At 31.9% G+C, this 7,634-nt stretch overlaps 1 long non-coding RNA gene across 2 annotated transcripts; it reads right to left on the bottom strand.

The window, feature by feature from the left end:
• Window positions 1-542: 542 nt before the first annotated feature.
• LOC149239176 (uncharacterized) lies at window positions 543-1,976 on the bottom strand. Of its 2 annotated transcripts, none has more exons than XR_016245436.1 (3): window positions 1,283-1,976; window positions 978-1,170; window positions 543-890 (listed from the first exon to the last, which is right to left on the bottom strand). It is a non-coding gene; the product is annotated as an uncharacterized LOC149239176 (long non-coding RNA). The 2 variants fall into 2 exon arrangements; XR_016245435.1 differs by having other exon boundaries at window positions 1,276-1,971.
• Between the last annotated feature and the right edge of the window lie 5,658 nt (window positions 1,977-7,634).

Below are 7,634 nucleotides of genomic sequence, written 5' to 3' on the forward strand. Positions count from 1 at the left end.
AAAGCAATAACTCTGTTTTTTTTTATTAATTCTAGAATTTAGGCAAATAGGAAATTAACAGTTACTCATGGTAACTACATGTAACTATTGCCAGTTTTAAAACTGTTCAACAAATCATACAAAATGAAGAGAATGAAACATTGTAAGGGTTGATTTCGATCATAGCAGAAGAATAATAGAAACATACAAGTAACTTTCGAAATCATCTGAATCCAATTTGCGACTAGATATATTCCTTTTCTATTCTAAGACGAATTGAGTGTATTTCCAAATAGAGACAAGTACTCGCAGATTAAAATCTTTTAACAGACATCGAGAATATTAGAGACAGCGAGATTGAGCGCTGGTAGAAGCGTTGCTACAGTCACACAGAGCGAATAACCATCGAAGAGCCAACAAACCTCACAACAACTACCTACAGTTCCTGAAGAGTATTGAGGGTATAACAAAGAAAACTGGTAGAGGGTTTCATAATAAGCATAACCAGATTTCCAGCAAGAAGACAACATGTATGACTAGGTATCACATGAACGAATACGCACCATTTTTTTCATTGCAAATATTTCTTGAAGAAAAACTACAGAAGTCTTTGAAATTCACTTACAATCTAAATTAAGACCAGTTTATATTACAAATAGACAGAGAAACCTGGGTTTGAAACCCTGAATATACATTTGACTCTAAAACCCCAAATTAAAAACAAACCAAGCGACCTGCCTATTTTCTACAAAGACCAAAATGTGGACCAAGTCACTGATAGAGAGGCCAAACCCTGAGACCATGACTTAGCAGTATCAATAAATGTCAAGCACGAGATACATGGAAAGACCCTACCCGGTCTAACGAAGCGCAAGAGGAGCCGAAGCCACAGTTGCACGTTTTCCATCCACCTGCAACCACCGCACATAGAAGTTATTAGCGGGAAGAAAGAAAACCTCAACCAAATGAAGAAAGCAGAGTAAGGGATTGTCACTTACCAGAGGAACGGTCGACAAATTGTAGGAGGAGAGGCATCAACAGGCCAGGAACCGAAAAGGAACCCTGCTCACAAGGAGCACCGACTGTCAGAACGGGCAAGAAAAGCATAGCAGACAATGAATCAACGAAGGAAAGCATACATGTGTTAGCCACGCACCGGGCTCGAGTACTGGGTCACCTCGTGGCTGCAATCTAGGAACACAATGACCAGTGACAAGTTAAACAACGAAACCACCAAACCAGTAATCAAACAAAAGATAATAACAGTGTTACCAAATACATTCAAGGGGAAGTAACCTTTCACCGTGCCATAGTATTTTCCGAGCAGAGGCGCAGAACACCAAGAGACAAGCCTAGAACCCTCAGATAGACCAGGGAACAAAACAACAAGCCATTGACAGTGACAAAACACTAGCAGAGCTCCGCCGGCTGAGCAAAGAAGTGGCTGAAGAAATCAGCAGAGCGCCAGAGAGAAAACCAACGAATTCTGCAAGTGAAAACCAGAGAGTAAACCAGAGAGTAGACCCCCCCTCAACACAAAATGGAATGAAAGTTGAAATGAAAGAACAAGTGAAAAGTTAGGATTTCAAGCGCAGCGTAATGCGGGAGGACAGAACCGAGGTAGAGATAGGTGTCTCCCTCACAGCCTGAACCGTATCAAAACATTAACCACAACAAAATATCGAACCACCGTCGAAAAACATAAAAATCATTTCATTAATAATTTTACTTAATCAAATCTTTGCATCCGGACAAAGGACGAGGGCTGGTCTCATCAACGGGCATGTTGCTGAGGTACTTAACAATGTTTACAATGACATCTTGAAGCATAAATGACTATAGTTCAAGCATAAATGTATATTACAAGTTTGTTCTTTTAGTTTTCTCTGATACAAAATTGAGATATACAGTAATGGCAGAAGCTTGTCACTTGCGCTAAAATTTAAAGACCCGCAAGGAAAAACAATTATTAACATTCCTAAATCAGACTGGAAATCTTTCATCTCGGATTCTCATTTCTCCCTGAGCCCACAAATCTTCGAGTTTGGCATAACTCTATGGCACTAAATACACACAACAAGATTCGATTTAAATCTGTCCATTTTGAAGAAATGATCGAAAAGACTCATGATCTCAACGTTGTAAATTGATGGTTTATGGGTCCATCGTAATAGGTGACTCATAACATTTATTGGGTAACCTATCTTTACATTTTTTTTAAATATATTTATTTTTATTTATAATAATATAATTAGCTATATTAAGTTTATTTTATATATATTATTTTAAAATATTTTTATAATGTTTTTTTATATATTTTTATTATTTTTTTTAAGTTTAATATATTTATTTTGAAGAAAAAAGGTAATTAGGAAACAATTTAAATTTCCTAAAATAAAAAATATATATATATATGAAAATTTGAGCATATATGTTTCAAATATAGGACAATATACTTAATAATATTTCTTATAATAATAAGTATAATTATTATTTATTTTTAATTTATGATATCTTAGATTGAAATCTTAAACAAAAAATTGTCTTTATTTTTATCTAATTTAAATTAATGTATTTATTTTTAATTGAAAATTATGTAGATTATTAATATAAATCAATATTAATAATTTTAATGCAATAATGTGTATTTTATTCCAATGTCATAATCACTAGAAGATCTAGATCAATAAATGAAAGTAATTGCATTGGATTAAGACAACACTCAAAAACATAAATAGTGCTTCAACAAATATGTTAAAAGTCTTCAAAATCATAAGGAGAATACCCAATGCTCTTGATTTCAACTCTATTTAACTTAAGTATTTTAAAAAGTAATAAATTTATTGGTTGGAGGAAAAAAAGGTAATAAATTGATTCGTTGGAGGAAAAAAGGTAATAAATTGATTGGTTGAAGGAAAAAGATTAGGAATTACTTCCTTTGTTTTACAATTTTATTTTGCAATAGAAAGACTTAAGGAGAAGAATTGCTTAAGTATCATAGTTTAGATGAGTTAGAAGTTTATGAGGGTTTCTATTATAATAAATATTTCAAAATTGAGGTTTAATGTTTATTTACACATTATTTGAAGAAATTTTTTCTTCTCCATCTCTCTTAGTACCACAACGATGACAAATTCTTACAACCTATGATGTTTTAGAAATAACTTAACAATATGTTTCTTTAAGGAAGTCTTAATTTAATAATATAATAATAATAACAATATAATTGTTAATGTTATAGAAAATCCAAATACCATGTAGATGTATGATAGCCCAATGATATATACATAATATTGGAAATAACTTGGAAGTGGGAGAAATGAAAAATCACTAGATAAATCTATAATTTCTTATAATATATATATATATACTAGAAAATAAGATAAGCATCAATGAGTTATTACTCAATTTGATACCTTTTAGCAAATAACACAATCCTCAAAGTATTGAATTATTCCTCGATTTAAAATTATATTAAAATTAAATATTTTTGAACATAATTAAATATTTTCCAACATCACATTTTTTTGGTGTTTCACTCATGCTATACTATGCCATGTCAATCCCTTGGTTATCGATGTCCATTCATATGGAAGCATGTTCTTTTGTTTACATTTTTTTTCCACGCTTAAGAAACCCTTGCTTTACATATGTGTCTCTATTTGGAGTATTTGTGTGCCAAATACTATTGCTACAAACAAACTCGACAACTTCATGCTACCTAGTTTTAATATTTTTAAAATATTTTGATTGGTTTGATTTATTTTGATTTTTCTTGATAATTTTATATTTTTAAAATGTAAAAATATCACATTTATAATGGATTCAATCATATGTGATTTACATAAATATGGTGAATACGTCTTTTATTTTTCACTAACTTTAGAAAATAAATAATCATTTAGAAATTATTTTTTATAAACTTGCAATTTACCATTAAATAATTTCCATGCTTATTTAATGGATGCCTTGATGTTAAGATATTTATCTTTCGCATCTAAAAGCTTAAATGTTTGGTATTTGGCCCACTAAATCACCACCTCCAACCTTTCAAATAAATTTATGATTCCGCTTTGTGTCTGTCTTTCTTTTTTTCCTTTGTGAAACCCTCACCCCACCTCCAAGATTTTACATGAGTATGCAATTTCTGATTTTTATTATTTCCATATAATTATACAAATTATAGGTGTTAGAAAGTATATTATTAATGTAATAATAATATTTATTGACCTTTTATATTAATATTGATGTTGATAATGACATTATTAGTAACATTTAACAATGATCAAGTTTAGTATTGGTAAAATTTAATAATATCATTAGTAATATTATTTATAACATTTGTTAATGGTCAATAATGGTCTAGCCTTATTGTTAACGTTTTGAATATTTAGAGTATGGTAAATATGGTCATTAATGGTAAACCTTACCCTTAATATTTTGATGTCATAATGGTACAAAAATATTACCAATGTCACAAACCTTGTTGCAATGTTGCATTACAACCACATTATATAATAATATAATAATGGTCAACCATTGTCTGATGTCGCATTGTGTCAATATGAAAATCCACCATGGTCAACCATGTCTTTTTTAGGGTTTATAATATTTATCTTAGGGTTTATATACATTGGGTTTATAGTATTAATTCCTTTGGATTAATATTATTCCCTTGCATTTATAATCCCTTCACTTTTTAGTATTAATGCCATGGGTTTATTAATCCTTTAGGTTTATAATGTTAATCCCTTGGGTTTATTAATATAAGGGTTCATAGTCCTAGGGTATAATAATATTCATAGGATTTATAATATTAATCATATGGTTTAATATAAATCCCTTTGGTTTATAATGATGGTCAAGCATGCTCAACTGCGGGCTAATGTCACATTGTGACAAATATTTTCTCAATATGAAAATCAAACATGTGCAAGCATCATCAACCATCATCAACCATGATCAATCATGGTCAACCATGGTTCAACATCATGTTGTGGCAAATATTGTCTCAATATGAAAATCAACTATGGTCAACCAAGGAAAATCATGGTCAACCATGATCCAACGTCGCATTGTGACAAAGATTGTCCCAATATGAAAAGCAATCATGGTTAACCATTGTTAATCATGGTCAATCATGGTCAATAATTGTTAATCATGTTCAATATGGAAATGAACCGTGGTCAATCATGGTCAACCATCATCTGATGCCATATTGTGACAAAGATTGTCTCAATATGAACATCAACCATGGTGAACCATGATCAATCATGGTCAACCATGGTCCAACATTGCATTATGATAAATATTGTCTCAATATAAAAATAAACCATTGTCAACCATTGTCAATCATGGTCAACAATGGTCACATTGTGAAAAAGATTGTCTCATGATCCAACATCACATTGTGACAACCACGGATATCCATGATCAACCATGGTCCAACATCACATTGTGATAAAGATTGTCTCAATATGAAAACCAACCATGGTCAACCATGGTTAATCATGGTCAAACATGGTCAAGTGGGGTCCAACACCCCATTGTGACAAACATTCTATCAATATGAAAATCAATCATAGTAAACCATGGTCCAACATCACATTGTGATAAATAATTTCTCAATATAAAAATAAACCATGGTCAACCATCTTTGTTTTAGGGTTTACTATATTTATCTTAGCCTTTATATACCTTTGGCTTACAATATTAATCCCTAGGGTTTATTAATCTATTGGGTTCTCAATACTAATCCCTTAGGTTTTTAATATTAGTCCCTTAGATTTAAAATAATAATCACTTGAGCTTATTAATCTTAGGGTTTACATTCATGTGGTTTAATATTAGTGCTAGGATTTAATGTTATTCCCTTGGGTTTATAATTCCTTGGGATTTTAAGATTAATCCCTTGGGTTTATAATATTAACCTTGATGTCTATAATAAAAATGTTAGGTTTTAATGTTTATTCTAGGGTTCATAATATTTATCTTAGGGTTTATATCCCTTAGTTTTATAATATTAATCCCTTGAGTTTGGGATAAAAAAACTCTCGATATGGAAATCGATCATTGTCAACCATGGGAAATCATGGTCAACATTGGTTAAACATGGTTGAAAATGGTCAACTATGATCAACCATGGTCCAAGGCTACATTGTGACAAAAATGGTCTTAATATGAAAATGAAATACTGTCAACCATGTTCTAATGTCACATTGTGAGAAGGATTGTTTCAATATGAAAATCAATCATGGCCAAAAATGTTCAATAACCATGCACGTCACAAAGGTTGTCTCATGGTACAACGTCACATTGTGAAAAACATGGTCAGCCATGGTCTAGGATCACATTGTGACAAAGATTGTCTCAATATGAAAATTAACCATGGTCAACCATAATCCAATGTCTCATTGTGACAAAGACTGTCCTCATATAAATGTAAATCAAGGGTAATCATGGTCGACCATGGTCCAACATCACATTGTGAAAAAGATTGTCTCAATATGAAAATAACCCATGGTCAGCCATATTTATTTTAGCGTATATAATTTTTATCTTAGGGATTATATACCATGGGTTTATAATATTAATGCCTCAGCTTTAATATTATTTTGTTTATTTTATAATCCTTTGGGTTTCTAATGAAAAGGAGATTTTTGGGGTTAAGAAAAATCCCTGTTCCTTAACAAATCAATCTTCAGGCCTCTAGGTTATGGGCCCACAAAGGCTATCGGAAGCGCTTTGAGGCTACAAGCCTTTGAAAATCATGGACCACACGTATATTAGAGGCTTTACACTATCGGGTCTTTCCCACCATATCGGGAGCTTAAAAATATCGGCGTTTAAGCATTAAACCCCTTTCAACCATTCAACTATCAAAATATAGGAAAACCATGGAAATTTCGCTCTGAATCAATATACTGGACTTTACAATATATATATATATATATATATAGATATGTGTGTGTGTGTGTGTGTATATCTATATATATATATATAGATATATACACACACACACACACACACACACACATATATATATATATAGATATATACATATATGTATATATATATATACATATATGTATATATATATATACATATATATATATATATATACATATATGTATATATATATATATATACATATATATATATATAGGCCCAAATCTATACATCGTCGAGTCCGCCACCTTAAGCGCTATTCCTTTAGACTTCCAATACACTCAATCTCCGATCGTCGCTTCCTGATATCGGCAATGTCACATTATCGGCCCATCGCATATTGGCGATCACAATCCACTATCCCTTGGTCTTCTCGATTTGCGACTTGCGATTTGATCGCAACCACCGATCCTGGCTCTTGATCCGATGGTTGACGATTAATCGACCATCACAATCACAATGCTTCAACTGGAAATTTCAATATCGTTTCAATGATTCCACCGATGTGATGTCAATTCTCTGCTCCTCTGCGACTTGATCCAGGCCATTGATCTAACAGATCTAACGGTCCTTGTGTATCAATTCTTCAGCCTCCTCTTTGACTTGGTTTTGCTTGCCTTTGATGGATTTCTGCATTAAATGCAGCTCTACAACAGTCTGTGAAGCATGTATAAGTTCCATAAATATCTATAGATTGCCATCGATCC

The sequence above is a fragment of the Pinus tabuliformis genome, chromosome 8 (genome assembly GCF_031772625.1).
Source record: "Pinus tabuliformis cultivar Carrire ecotype Pingquan chromosome 8, CPIR1, whole genome shotgun sequence".
NCBI classification, from domain to species: domain Eukaryota; kingdom Viridiplantae; phylum Streptophyta; class Pinopsida; order Pinales; family Pinaceae; genus Pinus; species Pinus tabuliformis.